Genomic DNA, 20,242 nt, shown 5'->3' on the forward strand with positions numbered 1-20,242 from the left:
TCCTGTTATCTTACACACAGCCTAACAGTTGTCACATTGTGTTCAAGCTTGACATAAAGGAAAGATGTACGCACCGAGAGAAAAAAAACGAAAAAAAAAACCCAGCAGCTGAGTAGAATCTGTACAACTTTTTATGCCGTGCTGTGAATCATGTAAACATGGCAAAATTGAACTGTTCTTCCAGAAAGTTTCTCTTTATTTCACCAAACCAAGTCTTAAAAAACAGAACAATGGATTGTTGTTTGTTTTTTTTCACGCTGACGGCGGTCCATTTCTCCGTTGAGCAGTCATGAGACTGTGAAACGCTCGAAGAGTAACGCAATTACCGAAGATAGACGAGGAAGTCAGGATGCTTGTGTGTGTGTTCGCACACACACACACACACTGATGGCTACAAAGGTCACACACTACCTCCTGTTTCACCTCCACACTCATTTCATAGTTTCCCTTCTGGTAAAACTCCCACTTCTGCTTTAATGCTCAACATTTTCCCGCCAGCCTCTCTCCGCCATGCAGCGCCGCTCTGCTCTCCATAACCATGAGCGATCGCAGGGTCAGGCTCAAAGCAGGTACATTTTTCCTGCGATTATCCAATAAGTCCCCATGGGAACGGCATCACAACAACACTCGTGGGTTCACGCAGTTGAATGTGCCTCGCATCACCTCGTTATTAGATTACCTGTCATCTGAGCTGGAAGAATGTCTGAAACTGCAAATGCTCGACATAATCTGGCAGCCAGCGGGTCTTGCTGCTGGTTTTTGTTTGTTGTTGTTGTTTTTTTTCAGCTACAGACGGAGAGCTTTACGTTACGTTTACCGCAAACCTTTTTCTGTCACTGATGGCTGTCATCTCTGAGTCTAAAAGCCTCTTGGCTTCATGTCAACAACTGAAACTTAGTGCTGCCACAATGGCCGTCTTGCTAAGCAATGAGAGCAATGCCCTCTCACATTGATCTGCCTGCTGTGGCGAATGGAAGTTTATAGTCTCCTGAACGAATATTGGAACAAGGAAATTCACTGGATTTTAGTGGGATTTTATGTGAAAGTCAGACTACATCATTACAAGGCGGAAGAGAAGGATTTTTTTGTTTTTTTTGTTTTGCAAAATGGTTCCAGGCAGGATAGTTAAATTGGAGGAAAAGGGTTGGGGTTAACTTCGTGTTAATCTGATTTAGACTGAGACGTTTTGTGAAAAACAGTCCTTCCATGGTTCCATGTGCCAAATCTGCAGCGATCACTCCGCTAAAAACTCGTTTCCAAAGCGTTTCCCTCGGCGACTCCAAACGCACACACCGCACCTTTCAGATTTTTAACCATAGGAGTAAAAAATAATAATTAAAAAACACAAATATTTGTTTTCCCCTGCGTTGATTTGCCTCAGGAAATCAACGTTCTTCCAAGATGTGTTGCAAAATTTGTCGAGCGTTTCACACGACTTTGCTGGACAGCGTCGTTCAGAAGGGTTCGTTCCTTCTTATGCATATTGTTGGCAGCATGCGGCCTCCATAGGGCCCAAACCGACCAACATCCTCCACCCATCTAAGAACTCAAATTTGGCCTCAGCTGCAGGACTAATTTGATGAATAGCACACACACACACACACACACACACACACACACACACACACACACACACACACACACACCACACACACACACACACACACACACACACACACACACAGTTTCAGCTTGAGAGCAAATGACAGTGCTCCACTCTGATGGATGTCTGCCATGTGGTCCCGACATGATCCTGTTGGCGAGAGGCGGGGAATGATGACGTCACTCTCAGGAGACGTTCTCCTGTCTGTTCAGCCAATGGGAGACAAAGGAGGGAGCTGCGGGGCGCGCTGCTGTGAGGCAGAAGAGGCAGAAGAGGCTCTGGCAGGAGAAGGACTCTCCAAAAGCGACGGCGGAGGCTGCAGCCTCTTCTCCCTCTTCATCTCTCTTCCGAAACGCGCAATAACTGAACGAGTGAAGCGCAAACATGCAGCGTTTAGGATTATTCTTATTCATTTATTTTTTGCTTTTGTGCGCTCAAAGACCGAGTGAAAGATGAATTCAGGGGGAAGAGATAGTAAGCGTGAGGGAGATACAATATTGTTACAGTTCCTTTGGGGACAGCGGCGTGTGTGTGTGTGTGTGGGTGTGTGTGTGTGTGTGTGTTTCTTTCTTTGGCTCTTCTTTGTGTTGACGTGAACCGTCAGCACGGTCCACCTGTGACGCACCGCCACAGTCCACCACTAGATGGAGACAGAGAAGTTTCCCCTGAGGTGGGAGAGAGAGGAACATCTCACTGTTGGCAGAGCGAGATGTTCTGTTTCCTCCACAAGACAAACACTGAGAGAAGAAAGAAGAAAGTCACGCCCACCGTTTTTTTTAATTTTTTTTTTTGAAGTACAAATGTATGCCACACTTTTCAGATTAAGCAAAAAGCAATACTTTCCATCCTTTTTGCCTTCTCTCATGACCAAGCTGTACTTTTGGTCGCTCGTGTCCAGAGATCCTAATACATGCTGGTAGTTTCAGCGTGATTGAAACTGCTGCTGCAGCCTGAACCGATCCCACTCTGTAACTCATACGCAGTGTGGGTGAGAGAACACGATCTCCTCCTCCTCCTCTTCCTCCTCCTCCCCCCCAATGACTTCCAAATGTGAAAAATAGATGTGGGCGTCAAGAAAACCCATGATAAGTTAAGCTTCAGCTGTAAATAGTCTGGAGCCAGAGGGGTGTTCCCTTCGCTGGCAGGGGTTCGCATTTCCCAGGAGATTTTTTATTTATTTATTTATTTTGTTTGGGAGGATTGAAGAGGAAGGCAGACGTGTCCCGTTTTCAGTCTGTGGCGTTTGCACCAGGAGTTTCAGAGAGAAACTTGATTTTCAATTCGTCTCCCAGCAACCCAAAAAAGGATCCCAGGGTGCATTTCACCTGGCGCTCACTCCCATTCACTCGGAGGGGAGGTGGCAAGTTGCAATCACGCGTTTCTGCGTGAAAACGCTGCGCTTTAGGGAAGCGTTTCAGCATTTCATCACACAGCACAACCATGACTTAAGCGTGCACAAGGTGCATATCTTGAAGTGAGTGGAAAGTGGCAAATGCCCATCGAAACCATGCAGGTTTCTGTATTTTAGAAACCTGAAAAATGCAGGAGGCCTAAACAGTCTCATGCCTTAAACACCTTCCAATGGAAGCCAACCATCTTTGATTGTGTTATAAACACAGCCGAGGCCCACTGGTGGACTTTTTAAGTTCCTGTCTTCACTTGGACTGGGAGGCTTTCTATCATTAGTGCCATTCAGGTTTTTCCATACTTGTTCAGTCCTTTGTGTTTAGCTACTTACTTTCTTGTGTTCTGTTTATTCTATTTTTTTATATTATTATTTTTTGCAGTGATTTCATACATATACATATATATATATATATATATATATATATATATATATATATATATATATATATATATATATATATATATATATATACACCACCTCTTTCTTGCCAAACGTTGATTTTGAAAAAAAAAAAATCACGTTTGAAAAAAAAAAAGCCAGTGCTTTAGTAAGGTCTCGATATTTACTGTGAGTTCGGATCTATTTTCTTTCAAGGAATAAAAACACTCCTGTATTTATTAATATTATTATTATTTTTAAAAATACTCTCCTATAGTAAGTATCAGCACATGGTTCGCAGTCTGAACCTCCAGTGCAGACGTGAGCCTTGCCGTGTCCGTGTGAGTGGGCAGTGGCCCCCCGGTGCCGCACCAGTACAGGTGCTCCCACGTCCCCCCAGCCAAGCTCTCCGCCCCGCTCGGCGCTCATTCGCTCTTCCCCCAGCAGCCCGGATGTGGCGCACAGGACCGCACAGTCCTCCGCTCCAAAAGAGATAATAACATGGCGCTGGCAGACACGTAGCGGTGCTCGTCCCTCTAATAACGTCAACAGGAGCGGAGGGAAAACGCGCAGGCCGACGGGACATGTGAGCTCTTCGAGCCCCCCCGCCCCAGCACAAGCAGGTAGGTGCGCAGCGCAGGATGGACGTCGGGAAGGCGCCGTTTTGACGATGCGTTTACGGTTAAATCCACCAAAAAAAAAAAATGTGTCTGCCTCCCTGCCTGCTGCTGCTGCTGCTGTCTCCTGGCACAGGAGGGTTTGAAGAGCAGAAAGAAGAAGAAGAAGCATCAGCAGCTTCTGCTGAGGTGAAATTCTTGCTCCGATGATGTTTTAGTTCCGTGCCTCTGGTTCTGGCTCGGTTCGGGTGAAACCCTGCGCTTCCACGCTGAAAACAGCAGCGTCATACTGGGCTGGTGCGCGTCGCTGCTTACGACGCGTCCGTGCAGGAAAGAAATCTGTCGCTTTATTTCCTTTCCTTTTTTTTTCTTTACGTTTTCCTGGTGTGTGTGTGTGTGTGTGTGTGTGTGTGTGTGTGTGTGTGTGTGTGTGTAATCGTAGCGTCGGCCGCTGTCCTTGGTGTTGAAACCCGGTGGATAGCACGCCTAAATGCAGACGCTTCCCTCGACGCTCTCCTTTCCAACAAACAACCTCACTGATGCTCACACACCGAGAGGAATTGCTGTCAGTGCTTGGAGGTCGAAGGTAAAAAAACAAAACAACCACAAAAAACAGCAGCAGCAGCAGCATTATTAGTGCATGTGCATGTCTGTCCCTGCTGCTACATGCATAGAGCGTCTCCTATCCTTATCCACTCTGCAGGTGGACGTGACGTTTGAAGGCCTTTTGATTATTTTGGCTTTTTTTTTTTTTAAGTGCTAAATCTCGCAGACAGCCTTTGGTTTGACTGTGCTGTGGCTAATGCAGGCCAGGTAGGAGCAGGAACAGATGGCCTGTTTTTTTTGTTTTCCCTCCCACCCCCCCTACTTCAGCCCGGATAAGAACGTGTAGACGAAAATTAAAAGTGGTGGCTTGGCACTCTGAGCAGGGGCTCCTCTCCCCAAGCTCCTAATTGCCCTAATAGCAGCGCTGATCATAGGGGAGACAATAACAGGCTGTCAGGAGGCCCCTAAACACAGCGGAGAGATCATTGACAGTGATGCAAACATGAAGGAGGCTAACTCAGACCTCCGGTCGGGGGGGTCTTTCTGAGGTAGTTGTTCTTTACCAGGAGGTGATAGGACTGTGAACTCAAAAAGCTCAAAGTGTTTTGTTTTTGTGGCTTTTCTCGCACAAATGAGTCAACCAGAAATGGGGGATGACATTAAATTGGCTCTGATAAAGCTCATTATCTTTGACTGCACTGTGCTTGTTTTTCGTTTTCTCAGTCCGAAATTGACCCACAAGACTGGAAAGTATCCGGGATGCTGGCAACCCTTCCCCCCCAAAAGCTTCTGGTTTTGCTTCCAAAGGACATTATTGTGTTCAGCATGTGTTCTCCGAATTGTGTGCATTTTGTTTTTGTTTTGTTGATGAGGGGGATTTTTTTTTTTCACCAAATGGATCAAAACTGAATCAGCAACTATTAGGAAATTATTTTATGCATTTGTAATATACTGTATATCATATAATAGGCTATAATCGGGCACAGGGTTTCCTCCCGATGTATCATAAGCCTGGCGGGCCACCAGGCTTTTCTTGAGCCCCCACCAGGCTACGCATTGCTTTGTCTTTTTTTTTTTTTTCAGTCTATTGAAAATGTTTGCATATTTTAAGACTTTATAGTTGGCATTCAGGTATTAATCTACCAATTGTTTAATAACACAGAATTATCAAGTGATATTTTAACATTTTCTGTCAACTTCAAACACGTTTTAACTCAAAAACACGCTGGATGAACGATGCATTGCCTGCAACGCATCGTTTCTGGTCAGTGTTGCTGTCTTCAGACATAAATTGGAGTCAACGTGTTAAGGGCGAACTCGCACTGCAGAAGTCAGATTCTCCCATTATTCCCCATTAAATAACCTCACCCACTTCCAGCCAAATGCCTTTTATCGCAACTTGCGATTAAAATTATCCATAGCAAAATTCCAGTAAGTAGTCTGTTCTGAGTCAGCAGGAATGCGTCCGTCCGGTTTATGTGAAAGACGCCCGGTGATGCGTGTCTGCTGACGGGACGCACCGCTGCTCCTCCTTCACACCTAGAAGGACAGAAAGTGACGCCAACCAGAAAAAGCCTGATCAGAGCGTCTTTAATTAAGGATAGCATGTGATTAGATCTGAACCAGTCAGTCGAATTTGTCCCACAACGAACCCAAAACAACCGTTGTCTCTGAAAGCCTCCAACATTGGGACTTAAAAAAAAGAAGAAGAAAGAAAGAAATCACGCTGTGAGATGTCGACAGGTAGTTTGAGATAAAATAATCAGGGTTTTCCTGAGATTGAAGGACACCAATTTCCACGCGATGTTGTTTTCAGATTTTTCTAAACTCGTTCTGCAGAGATTGAACATCAGCATCCTGTGTTTACAGGAAACTGAAGTTGCTCAGAGATGGTGTTACTGTTGTACGTTTTGACACGGGTATCTGTCATTTATCTTGCGGAGCTCTCGCCGACTCATTCCGTATGGATCACAGGTTGACACAGAACTACCCAGAATCCTTCTCGTTCAGTCCAAACAGGCCGAATGGGTTACGGAAAACTGGAGGACGCAAAGTAGAACGCTTCCAATGCGAGAAGCAAGTATTGAAAACGCTTGCAGGACTGCAAGGAAGCTGTAGCATAGCTTTGCAAAACAGTAAATTCTATTTTCATGTTTTCTTTGGTTTACGATATCGCAGTAATCGAACGCAAAGTTACATTTTTAAAGTCTTTTCATCCAGAGGAGCGAAGCATTGCTTCAATAAACATGACCCGTTTATGTGCCGCCTCAAAACGAAACAAAACCCCCCAAAAAACAGAGCCGAAGTGATAGAAGTGGCGTCAGGACGAAACTCGTGGATTTGGCTGCGTGCGTCTCTAAGTGCACGGCTTGCCGTCGCTCTCGCCGTGCTGACTCGCCAAGGAGGGATTTAAGGGCGCTCTTTGCATGTCCTTCAGAAAGCAATTGGGTGTATTTACTGTAAAAAAAAAAACCCAAAAAACAACCCGAAGACACTTCTGAGCTGAGTCAATGTGTTGGTTGGCGTTCGCCTGCTCGCACCTTCCCCGTATTCAGCCCCAAACGCTGAGCACAACAGCTTTACATAATGATCAAAGCTTGAGGGATGCCAGAGCATGGCTTCAGCCTGCAGTTATAATAATAATAACCTTTGAAGTTATCACAATCCCACAACCTCATCCTCATCATACATCATGCTCTTCTTCTCCTTTCGCAGCCGTCGTTTTCTCTCTCTCTCTCTCTTCTTTCTCTCTCTCTATCCGTTTCAAGCGCGCACGCCCACACATGCGTGCTCGCATGGACCCACTCGATGGGCCTCTTGTGTTGAATGCTTCTGGATGTGGGGTGAGCACTTGAAAGAGGAAAGTGATAATGAACACATGACAAACTATTTTAGTCCCTATGGTTCGGCACTAGACTGCTCCGCCGGTGTCTGTGAGGAGGCAGCCTCTGCTGTTTCCACAGATTTACAGTTACGTAAGAGTCAGAAGGAGTCGTACATTCAGTCATCTAACCAGGCAAAGATGAGCTAATGCTGTGTTTTTGTTTTTTGTTTTTTTTTCTGTGCAAGTACTGTGGTTTCCACCAACTGCTAATTATGTTTTACTCTTTGCACACTTGCACAACTTTTACACACAAAGTGTAAAAGTTGTGTGTGCGCGCCGGTCATAAGGTTAAAGCTTCAGAGGGCGCTGATGAAGAGGCCTAGTTAAGCTTGATTACCCATTGATGCCTTGAGGCGGCAGAGTGCTGCATCTGCCTCTTCTGCTCTGAGGCCCACAACTGGGCCTCATAGTTTTGTCATCTGCCCTCCAGGCTGAGGGAGCCGCTGCGTTTCGGTGGCTATTGTGCTGGGGGTATTTGTGTGCTTCATCTTTACGTTTATTTTTTTTCCCAATAATTATTAACATTACAAATGTTCCATTCAGGATTTTCTTGTCCCAGATACAGCCATTAAAAAATTAGGACAACCCCATTAAATATCCATTTCTTCATTTATTTCTGGGAAGGAAATTAATTAATCGCAATCAAACAAAAAAAATCCTTTCAGTCGTTGGACAAAAAATGTACCATTCTCCAGCTGAGAACCCAGTTAGAACAATCTACCTCCTAATACTGTAGTGTAACCCTGTTTGGTTAAAGTATTTGTGGTCAGATCCTTCTTGGAGCCGTCTGCCAATCTCACCCATTAGCTGCGTTTCCGTTACAGATGTGTGCAAAACTTAGTCGACGTTCTGCTCATGGTGAAAAAACTCTATTTCGCAATTGCTGTGTTTCCATTAAACCAGAAACTCAGTTGAAGTTACACATGGAGATGTTTGTTCAAGTCTTTAAAAAACAAACAACAATAAGTTGCACCGTCATCCTCCTGCCACTTCCTGTCGTTTTCTTTGTCGTTTCCGCCAGTAGCAGCATCCAGCTGTTGCCCTAATTTGTTAAGCATAACTGTGTTTGGCCTGAGGAGACCTTCTGTGAGTCAGATTTCTGTTTCTGAACATATGTCTCTCTCAGCAACGTTTTGATTCTGAACAGTTAGCTGAAGTGCTAATGCTAACATGCGACACTAGTTTTCCGTCTTCATTGTTTGTTTTTATTTTTCAAATCTACCAGAGATTTTTTTCCCCCCTTGCATTCAAAGGAAGATTGTTGCCAGCCCTGCGGCGCACTGCACATCAGTAACCGGACACAAAAAAATACTTTTTTTCCAATGAGCTGAGGCAGTGCAGGTAGTTTTGCTTATTTATCAAATTTGATGAACTGCATCCCCTGTTCCAGATGATATCCAGCTGCAACAAACTGATTGTCTCCTTGCGTTTGATTTTAAACCTTCTTGAAAAAGTTTTGATATTCTGAATTAGCAGATTTTAAAATCCTTATACAACAAAAAGCAGAGAAAAAAAAAGATCAGAGAAATATGAAGATACACAAATTTGCATATTGACATTGGGCTTAGACATCCAGTCCAATATTACAAATGAAGTAAGTGTTGCAATTTTTGTTAGGATTCTTCCATGCTGGTATGTGGCACATTTTAGCAGCTGCACAGGGACTTCCTGTTTCTGCCTGAAATTTTGCCATCGACTCCAGGTTGCCAGGCATAGACGATGTTATGGTCTGTGCCTGGGCATCCTGATAAAGAAGCACATTTCTCACGATGCTGAACTTCTGCTTGAATAAAACAGGACTGTAGCTTAAGAAAGTTTTAAAAAGAAAAATGCAGTCAAGACAAACTTCTTATAAGCGCACACTTTATTTTGTAAAACCTCGACTTAATGTTTTCTTAACCTACTATTTTTTATTTATAAGCTGAGTTTTGTCCTCTCAGCACTGTTTATTTATTTACTGTCACTGTTCTGGTAAAAAAACCCAGAAGCTGCATGTCAAGTTCAAACCTAAAGCTGCAGGGTGATATACTTTGGCTACACAAATTCCTAAAAAAACACGTACTTTCGGTACTTGTATATAAAGAAACGTTCCGTGTTTCCTGAGTTTCTAATGTCGGTGACTGAGGGCAACATGATGGGTTCGCACCTTATTCAGCCTAACGTGAAAAAGTGTCATTTCCCTCATTTTCATAGCCAAATTCGTCCTGCTGGGAATTTGTTTCGCATTTGGTTGCTGCATTTGTAATCATTAACGGCTGCAGAAGTATCCATGTCCCCGAAACGTTTTTACATTTCGTGACATAAAAATCTCAAACCCCAACATAACCTGATGGGATTTCATGTGATAGACCACACAAGCCTCTCTGAAATCCCTGCAGTTTAGATTCATAAATAAATGCCATTCATCCGTCCTCAGCAATATTTATGCACTTCACATGGGTGTGCTCCATAGGCCAGTCACGATAACAAATTTTACTGGACAATAAATTGTTCCAGAAGTTATTGTGATAAACGATTATATTGTTGTTTTGAGACCATTTTCCAGCAATATAATGGTAATAATGCAAGAAAAGATCAATAAACTTCAAATTCTAATTAACATTTAACGCTGGAACTGGAAGACATTTTGAATATCCAAAATAAATAAACAAAACAACAAATAAAATGAATAATGATGACTCTGGAAACAGAACTGCCCTTCAAAAAAAGGGGGCTGAGTGAGACAAAAAACACCAAACTGAAGAGTTTGGTCATCCAGTTTTAGGTAGACGAAGAGGAAAAACAACACAACATGCAAATAAAAATAATTGAGTTTGCTCTAATTTACCATGCGATTAATTGGTTAATTGATTTATTGGTCATTGCGACAGTAGGGTTGTGTTTGTTTTCACGTACGTTACGATTATGCTGTGCTTTGTGTTGATCTGTCACAGGAAATCCTACTATTGGGTGAGTTCAAGGACTGTGAGCAAGACCCTCTGTGAATTTGGTTTTGGTTTGTCAAAAGGCTAAGCTATTGTTAGAAGGATCACTCCCCAAATGACGTCTCCTTCCGAACAACACTCTGTTGCAGTTCAGCAATGTGTCGTCAATTATTCATGTTGTGTTCAGGGTGGCCATTTATTGCCTTTATTTAACATTTAGTCATTTAGAGCCACACCAACTGCATTATCTGGTCAAACTGACGGTTGGGTGCGAAACAGAACAAAGAACTTTCAGCTCCTTTTGCTCATTTTATTAAATGAGCAAAAGGATAAAAAGCGATGAGGCACCACTCTCGAATGAAATGTGTGACGTCCCGTCTGTTAGTGGACAAACCACCAGTCACTTTTGCTCCCGTTTTTGACAATTGGGATCAGCTGCTGCGAGTGCAGCGCGATGTGTGCCGAAGAAGCAAGAGGTCGGAGGCTTTTACTGTGAAACGCCAATCCAAAAACCGACGACGAAGCCTCTGATTTTAGCTTCACAAGTGATGACAGAGTAAGAGCGGAAGACGCGAGGATGAAGCTGAGAGGAAAAAACAGAGAAAAGCAACCCGGAGGGATCTTTGGAGTCTCTGTCGGGCTGCGAGTCGGCGTTGTCAGCGGCGTCTCACTGTTTTGTTCTGTGATTTGAGATCAGTCAGGTGGAATTGCATCAAAGCAGACATGAATAGGGACGTTCGTTATAGCTCAGCTTGATTCATCATTGACACCCATATCCCCACGCCCCCATTGGGAGACTTCAAAGGTTGATGATGCGGGCTGCAGTTGCAGGAAAGGTTGCATCACGGCATCCTCTTTGCATCCACTCTGCATCTGCCATCTGGGAGGGAATCGTGACAAAAACATGCAGCAGCAGCGGCTCAGTGTGACTGACTGCCGCCGCCACCATCAGGTATCTGATCCTGTTCAAACCGACCTTTGACCAGGAAGATTTTGAAAGCTTACAAGTGACTATCAATTTCAAATGGATGTACAAAAAAAATAATAATAAAAGTAAGAATAGCAAGAGTGAGTCACTTTAGTCACATTTCAAATGGAGCTGAAAAAACATTGATGGAGCAGCAGTGGGCTTTCACTGTTTTATTCAGTGTTCTCCAGCCACAGAGCGTAATAGTTGCATGCTCTAATTTTGTTGCACAGAAGTCTGCAAACCCATCACAGACGTTGTCTAGTCTGAATTTACAGCGCTTCACTTTTGATGCTTGCTCCCGATTTCCTTTTTTCACGTTTCAGGACGAAAAACCTGATGATGAAAGTTCACAATGTTTTCCGAGTATCCAAAATCGGTCAAGTATTTATGAGCTGAAATAATCAGGAAGTAAGGCTGCTCTCACTAGGAGCCACGTCAAGCAGTCCAGCATGTGGGGGAAATCTTCATCAGCGCAGACAGAGTGTTTGCATAACTTAGCATGAGTTTAAATTGTGTTATTATTGGGTCACTGCTTTGACATTTGAACTGAACTTGTACCTCTGAACTCGAATAGGGCTTCTCTGAATATTTTGACATGTGCAAAGATTTATGATTGCCCTGCTTAGCTGGACATCAAAGTTCATATTCTACAGTTTCACGTGTAGAGAACCAATGCTTTAGTATTATTGATCCAATGGTCTGTCTTCCTAAATCCCTGAAATCCAAGACATTTATCATTTTTTGATTTTACAAAGGAAATATTCCAGATTGACTTAATTGTAAACTAAGCCAATCTTGTCAGAGGACACAATATTGGTTGTGTCCTCTGACAAGATGCTGGTATTAAACAGGCAGTCACCAGTAGATATGATAATAATGGTATGGTTTTTGTAGAGCCGTTGTGTTTTGCAAAACAATGGTTGAGACTTGACAGGAGCCAAACATTCCTCTCACACTCGTCAGAAACCTCTTGGAATCCCATTTGTACAGACTAATAGACTAAAATCCTTACAATCAGCATTACAGGCACCTCAGAGCTCCATTTTGGTAAACTAATTATGCAGGATAGATTACCTTCCGACTAGATTAGGTCAGTGGATAATGATTTATTTGAGGAAAAGCAATCAAATCTGCCCTATCATTTGATTTGTGGCTCCATAAAAACGAGTTCCATTCAATTCCCGGTTTGAGCTTTCAATCAGGATTCCTGCCATGCTTCTGGTCAAACACAGAGGACGGGTTCACATGTCGGGACTGTCAACACCGAGTCGGCCTCCTGGACAAATGCTCCGACACGTTGATGATGTGCGCATTTGGGGGTGGAGAATGTCGCAGCTTGGATGGGATTCATCTCTCGCTTGCAAATGAAGAACCAATATCTTGATTTAGTGGTTAGCCTGGAAGTCAGGGGACATAAAAGTCCCCCACTGGAATGTTTTGTCATCATTTGCGTGAACATTTTTGTGTGCTGCATAATTGCTGCACAAGGAGACGCATAAACTCACAAGCCAGTGTTGGAAGTGTTGCAAGACTAAATAAATATGCAGCAACATGACACACACACACACTTTTAGGGAGGCGGTTAATGCCGCTCTACAAGAACAGAGCTCTCGTATGCACTTGCTCAGTTGATTGAAGCATTCGACTAATGGAAGGGCAACGCACTCCGATGCTCTTATAGAAACCTTCAGGAAATTTCTCAGGGCTGAAGTTTAAAGCAGGGCTAGTTTAAGGGGGCATCTCAAAGGACATATTCCAAACTATCAGATACAGGAAGAGTGTGAAACAAGAACAAACCTTGCGATATGCGGCAGTCCGCCTAACCTGAGAAAGGGAGGTAACAGCTGAGGTGAACAGCATCGCTTCTAGGGATACGCTCCACAAATCTCAACGAAGTCCTGGCAAGAAGAGAGCCACCATTGACAAAGAAGACGAGCTGGACAAAGACGTAAACATACAGCCATGTATACAGATCATAGAGAACGTATATACTGAAATGAGTCAAGTTGGCCCCTTCACCTTCGTCAAATCAGACAAAATTGTGCTACGTTCATGTAGCAAAAATTTCTGTTCGTGCCGCCAACATTTTCAAGACATTAAGAAAGGTCACTCGAGTCAAAGGCACCCAGACATTTAAATCTTAAAATAAGTTGCCAGATTTGAAATATACCACTTACAGGCAGGCATCTGTCAAAACTTCCCTCCATGAGATCCTAACAAACTGCATTCAAGTTATTGATAGGAACTTTACAAAAACAGAAACAAGTGAGATGGGGTTTCACTGCTTCTGCACGTTGACTTACACCAGCTTTCTGCAAGCGTGCTTTAACAGGTCTATGCATTTGTTAGCTATTTGTACTCCAGGGGAGTTTGTTTTTACACTGGCTTTCGGTTTCATTGAAGCCGCTTCATTGTTGAGCAGCTTTAGTTGTTGAACACTCACATGTAGCTCCAATTAATCCTGGCAAGAGCTTCCTTTGAACCCCCTGGCGTGTTTAAGAGGCGCAAGTCCTCAATCAGCATTAGAGAGGGGAAGTGAAGGAGGAAGGAGGAAGGGGAACGTGTATGCCGCTGTAATATAAATGGGCTGCTTTTCTTTGTTTTGCGTCTTTGGGTATCTGCTAACTGCTAATGAGAGAATCTACTGAGAATTGGAATAAATTACTGAAAAGATGCGTCTCCAGAAAGTTGATTCAGATGGTTTGGGTGTGGTTCATTCTGTTGTACCAACTATTTGTCAGTTTAACAGCAAACTAAGGTTTTTTTTTTAAGTTCATAGCAGGATCAAGGTCTCTTGTCCTTGTTAGCCTCGCAGAGAACCGTCTTACTTCTTATGCTGTGCTCCATTTATAAAACAGTTCTCCTAATTGTGTGCTTTTTATGCAGCATGCTACAATGCAATGTGAATTATTTGGGTTTGTTTTCCCCCTTGAAGTACGATTAGCCTTCCAGCGAAGCCTCTTTATTTCCTCTGCCTCGTACGATTATTTCATTCCTTACAATTTATCCATCTGCAGAAATGGATCATGGATCAATGCATGTGTGTGTATGCGTGTATGTGAACTCGGCAGGAGGAAACATTCTGTTTAAGGGGGGTGATTACTCTGCCCCTTGTGGTTCGTAAGCAGACGAGGAAGCGATGGCTGCTACTTTCTCAGCTGTCTTCACTCAGTCCTCTTGGTGTGAGTCGGTGTGTGTGTGTTAGTGTTTCATCGAGGCAGCACGATGACATAAATGACCAAACCCTGTCAGTGGCTCAGCAATCTACAATCATTTGTTTTGCTGACTGACTATTAATTTACATCGTCGCCAGGAGCTTCTTAGTTAGATAGAAGCTCCTTGTTGCATGTAGACTCTTCAACATTTTCTTTTCTAGTTAACCCGGTCTGTGATGCGGTTCGGCAAGGCCTGCACAGAACAACAATCGCAGATAGTAGACGATAAACTGGTATCTGGAGTTGTGAAAGTGTTTCACAATGTCAAAAAAGAAGCATGATCACCTTTCAGGAGTTCATGCAGTTTCTTATCTGGGGTAGAAATGTTTGGGATTGAGAACAGACTCGTCTTTTCTGCACCCCTCGCATTCAGAACCCGCCGTGGTCCTAATTCCGGTGCGTTATCAGCAGACATCAGCGTGGGAAGTCATGCGGACTGGTATGAGTCTGCGGCTGAGCCCCAGTCGCCGCGCAGCTCCGATCCGCTGAGGGGAACGTCTCCGCTGGACGCGCGTCCTCTTTTCACACCAAGGCCCACCACTGCCTGGCGGCCCACATTAGCTCAAAAGTTGCGTGCTGAAGAGAGAAAAGGGGCTATATTTAGTTGTGCATGTAGTCAAGAGTCAGTGTTGTGAAGAGTCAGATGTAGTTTTCCAGCAACACTCTCCGGCTGGAGCCTAAGCCCAGAATTCTTCCTTCTGCTAAACGGGCCACATATGTTTTCTGTCCAGAACGGAGATACCTCGTTTTATGTTCAGGAAACCTGAAAAAAAAAACACACAAAAAAACCCACTGCGTGTGTGTATTGATTTATTTTATTGACATCAAGCGAGGGGTTGACGTGTTACCTACCATTATCTTACTGTATGTAGTTTTAAATTATTCAGCACAGGAAACAGCAGATCTAACTCCACTCATTGTCTCTGCCTCTTGGATTGGTTGTGAAAAACATGACCTACCTGATACCTCAATCAACTCTGTTACAAGTTGTCGTTTGTTTAAGACGGCAGTGTTTAATGCAAGGGCGTAAATCCCATTTAAGGGGGGGCGGCGGGACCATAAACAGGAACATTTCTTCAGACCAATCTTAGGGGAGTCGGCAAAGTTGCAGTGAAATGTAACGTGAAATGAGGTTTAGAAAGTTTTTAAACCACTTTCAAAAATGACCAGTGATGCACATCAAACATGTTTTTTAACTACTGAGCGATAAAACGAAAATTCAAATGTTGCTTCGATACAAGTTTTGTTCACCGTCACTCATCTGACCTCTGCTACACCTTTACAAAAATGTGAGGGTTTAAATAAAAAAGTCAGGGGTTTGCCTGTTTGGACAGCTTGAGTTTAGATGTAGTCTGTTGCCCATGTTGACCATCTACTGTATATTGTTGTTGGACCTGTGCCTAAATTGAATTGCCATTTGTCAGATCAATACCACTGACACTCCTAACCATTCGGTGCTGTTTTTCTCTGCCTCGTTTAGTACAGTACTTGCCTGTGGAAGCTACACTGCAATATCTCATGCATTGCGCGTCGGACGCAGCCTCGAGGCCTCACAGATATTGCCGCCTGCAGAGAGTTTAATATTGGCCTGCATGCATTCTGAATCCCTATGTATCGTTCATCCTGTGCAAAAGCTGGAAGACGACCTCGCAGAAGCCAATAATAGCTCGTAAAACGTGCACTTTAGTCAGATTTCAGATCCAGCCTGTGGGGAACACTGTTTATACTCAACTGAAAGCAACGAGAATCGATTATCTGCACGTAAATGGCAGTGAAGCCTGTTTTCTGGCAGGTCCAAGGGATAGTTTCTTCCTAGGTTGTTACCAGTGCGATATGCAGGGCTTTACAGTAATTTTTCATGTGACAACCGCAAACTTCAATGTATGTCACTGGGATTTTGTAGAGGAGGATATAATGTTTCATTTTTTTTCCCCTAAAAACAAGAATCTGGATATAGTGGCAAGCATATGTAATTAGCAATCCTGTACTCGAAGATCAATAAAAGAAATCTATACCACAAATTGGCTCTGGAAGTTAAATAATCACCTGTTTGTAATTTGATACTCAAAGATTGCGGTCCGGATTTACTCTGAAACCAAGTCTGGCTCAACTTGAGCTATGTTATCAAGAAAAATTGTCACCAAATCTACCTACTGACATAAATAGAGTTGATTGGTTGAAGTATTGATCCGGGAGTTGCTGAATTAAGTGCATGCCAATCTTTTCTGATTTCTGTTTGTATCTATGAAGCGTGCGCTGCATTGTGTCAGCCTGCCACATTAAATTACAGTACGATATATGAAACGTGTATGACAAAATACTTTTTCGACCCAACGTGGGTCACATTTCGCAGCGTCCTTCGTCTTATTAGAGGTGTTGTTCTCTCAGAAAATCTGTGAAAGATCTAGAGGGGCGACCCGCTTGACTTAACCTTCATTCAGTCAAGAATAGCTTATCTGCGTGCTTTTACCCTGAACCTTTGACACCATGCTGTTTTACAGAATCGACGCAGTCCTTTAAACGCAACACTATTCAGACCTTTTAACAGGACTTCATGCATTTTATAGCTCAAGACTGTGGGCTGCTTTTTACACCGTATTGTGCGGAGAAGTGACCACTGGCAATGTAGGTCACCAGGTATCCATCTACTATCTGTAGCCACAGACAAATGGAGGGGAAGAGAAAGTAGTCAGATGTTGGCTCTGAGTGACTGGTTTAAAAGTGTGTAGTTGGGGCACGGGGACGGAGGAGATGATGGCACGTGATTGGTCCACTGCAGCGCAACTAAATCAATGTTTTATAAGTATCACTGCTCCGTTTGTAGGTTAGACTTATCTCTCTGCTCCCATGTGTGGTCTATTGTTGGAGGCGTGAGTCACAGTGGGCTGTCTTACGGAGATAACCCCCCACCCCCTCCACCCTGCATTGTGGCTGCACTGTTGTTTGTTTCCACTGCAATTGCCGAGCAATGCTATTAGCAAGCCTCGCTCTTAATTTGGAGCATGAAACTATTGTGCTTGCTGAAATTTAAGGCAAGAACGGTGATCGTTGCTGGCAGATTCGTTTACGCTGACATGCTTGGAGCTCAGCTGTGATGTAGAGCACGCATACATGGGTTTACTCATGCCTTCCTGCTCTCCTTTTTTCTATTTTTGCCTCTTTTTTTTTCCAGCGGCTTTTAATTCATTTTGAGAAATAGCTGAAACCTTCGCAAGCGAATGCGGCATGAGGATGCGTCTGACCCGGTTGCTGGACTTTCTCATCCCTTTTCCTTTCTGTCCTGAGCGCAGGGTCACATGGCCTTTTGCTCTTTAAAACGAGGCCACACTTTGCTCCATCACTGCGTGCGTGCTTTCTCGGGATTAGTTGTGACACTTGATGTGGCTCCAAGCAGTGGCATGAACAGCACAGTCAACTGCTGTTATCTCGAAATATTCCAACCAGCATTATCTGACCAAAATCTCACATGATTTGTCGTTAGGATCACGTGACCCGCAGCAGGCCTCATCACAGCTTGACCCGGATTAAGAAGTTTTCACACACCTTTCTTTCTGCGTGGCCGTGCAAAGATGTTGCTAAGTCATGGTGACATGTCCATGCTGCTAATCAGGGCATCGCATCCCAATGCTGTCATTGTACAGTTTTCCCTGGATTTAGACGCACGCACACACACAACAATGAAAGTGTGAATTTAGAAACTGAATAATATGTGGAGTGTCTCTGGTTTTGGTTGACACAGGATGGCAAAAGCCCAAATATTCATGCGTTTGGAATAAGCGAATAAAACAAACAAACAAAAAAAGACCTTTTCAGATCGGCCCGTGTACAACATGGAGTGCTTCTCTCTTTTGTAGTCTACTCTGTAATGGCTCTCAGCGTGTCATTTTCCAGACTCTGTGTTTTCTCCTGCTGATTTGTGAAATATAAAATTATATAGTATATACTATAATATAAAAATGGTACTAATTTGGCCCCTCGGCACAGATGGTGGATGCTGAGTTTTTTTTAATTTTATTTTTTATAATTTTTTTCTCTGAAGAGTTTTTGTGGCGCTAGTGGCTCGTATTTTCGACAGTAGGCAGACGGGAAAGAGGGTGGAAGACATGCGACAAAGGTCTCCGGGACTGGGAGTCGAACCCGCGACCTCCGCATCGAGTCCTGAGGCCTCCAAACATGGGGCGTGGTAAGCCCTGCGCCACCACAGCACGCCCCGAGTTTTTATTTTTAATCAATGCTTTTTACGTTCTTTTTTTATTTCACAGTAGACAGGATCATGTATCTATTCAGTGATTTTTCTCAAAGGCAGACTTTGGTGCACACAAATCTGAATTAGTTTGTTAAATCTGGTGTTTTTTCTAAGAAAGACCAAATCCAAACCCTGTTCTCATTGCTGAGAATAAAAAAAATAAAAATAAATTGAGAGACCAACAAATGGCAAAATGGTTTTCTTTCTTCTGATAAGACAAATGTATCAAAAGACTTTTAAAATTTTTTGTCTGCAAACATTTAAACATCTGTTTCCCACACAAAACTGACTATTTTATTGCTTGACTCCAATATTTCAAGCTTAGTTTAATGTTGAGCGGGAAATAATTGTGTCTTGCTGATTTAGTTATTAAAGAAATAATAAATGATGGCCTACAGGCACTTTGACTTCACAAATTTAACCAACGTGACAAAACGTTTGAGTTATCCTTTAAAACCTCAGTAATTAATCTATAATTTAGCAAATTGCGCTCTTTAGTCTCTTTATGCACATTTTGTGAACTAAACATAAAAATTTGCCTCTGTGACTACCTTGAAGAAAAACCCAGGTGGGGAATTATTTGCTTAACAGTATAGCAAATTTTCAATAAGTTCTTGATATTGATATTGACTTTCACACACATTCCCACTCCCACTTTGGAGTGGGGACGTCTCCTTTAAGGCGCCGCTGTCCCGGTCCGCTGCGGCTTTGCCCTCTTAAATTCAGCCACGCCACAGAGCGGCTGACTTGACAAATCCTTAACCTACATTTTTACATCTCGCCGTGAACCATTTTCCCATAACGCCAGGAGGAAAGGCTTCTTGCTGAGTTTTCAATAATAAACGATTAAGTCAAGGGTTTAACATGCTTTGGTGGATAATGGCCTGCAAAGGAGAAGGCTTTTAAGCCATTGAGTGCTTTTAGCCTAGAAAAGCACCAGTACATAAGAGCTGTTGGGTCCGGTCTGTTGTCCAAGAGGCATCCGTCACATTAGGGTTAAAGAACTGTTTCATATTATGACAATTATGTTCAATCGACATTTTTCTAACAAACCACGATTCTTTAAAACTATCCTCAAAATATTGTGAGGACGTCACATTTAATTTGTTTCTATAACTTGTGGCCTTACACAGCGTATTTTCTGTGCGTTGTGTATTTTCCAGACACATAATCCCATTTTATAGCACAATCAAGGGACTGTCACCTTCAGTTGTATAAAAATGCTGCATATATCAAGCATGACTTGGCTCCAAGGTGGAGCTTTGTGGAAACAGACGGCGCTTTGTGAGCGCAACCCCAGAACGGTCGCCACAGGAGATTCCGGGATTCTTCAAACATGCATAAAAGAAACATCTATTTTACAAAATGCCCCATAATACCCATTTACAAATTTGGATCAAGATGAGGAACATAAAGCAAAGAATGTCCTTGATGTAGCTATACTGTCAATG

The 20,242-nt window shown here is 43.2% G+C and overlaps 1 protein-coding gene across 5 annotated transcripts in view; it reads left to right on the forward strand.

The window, feature by feature from the left end:
• The first annotated feature begins 3,859 nt into the window (after nt 1-3,859).
• Nucleotides 3,860-20,242, forward strand: part of pak5 (p21 protein (Cdc42/Rac)-activated kinase 5) — a 61,598-nt gene continuing 45,215 nt past the window's right edge. Inside the window, exons 1-2 of one of the 5 annotated variants that reach the window (XM_055044271.1) lie at nt 3,897-4,012; nt 4,449-4,592. The gene's annotated coding sequence lies outside the window, so the exon portion shown is untranslated. Of the gene's footprint in view, nt 4,013-4,115; nt 4,196-4,448; nt 4,593-20,242 lie in introns of those variants that run through there. The other 4 variants (XM_055044270.1, XM_055044273.1, XM_055044275.1 and 1 more) reach the window with 4 other exon arrangements.

This window comes from Poeciliopsis prolifica, unplaced genomic scaffold (assembly GCF_027474105.1).
Source record: "Poeciliopsis prolifica strain line A6 unplaced genomic scaffold, Auburn_PproV2 SCAFFOLD020, whole genome shotgun sequence".
Taxonomy (NCBI): Eukaryota; Metazoa; Chordata; class Actinopteri; order Cyprinodontiformes; family Poeciliidae; genus Poeciliopsis; species Poeciliopsis prolifica.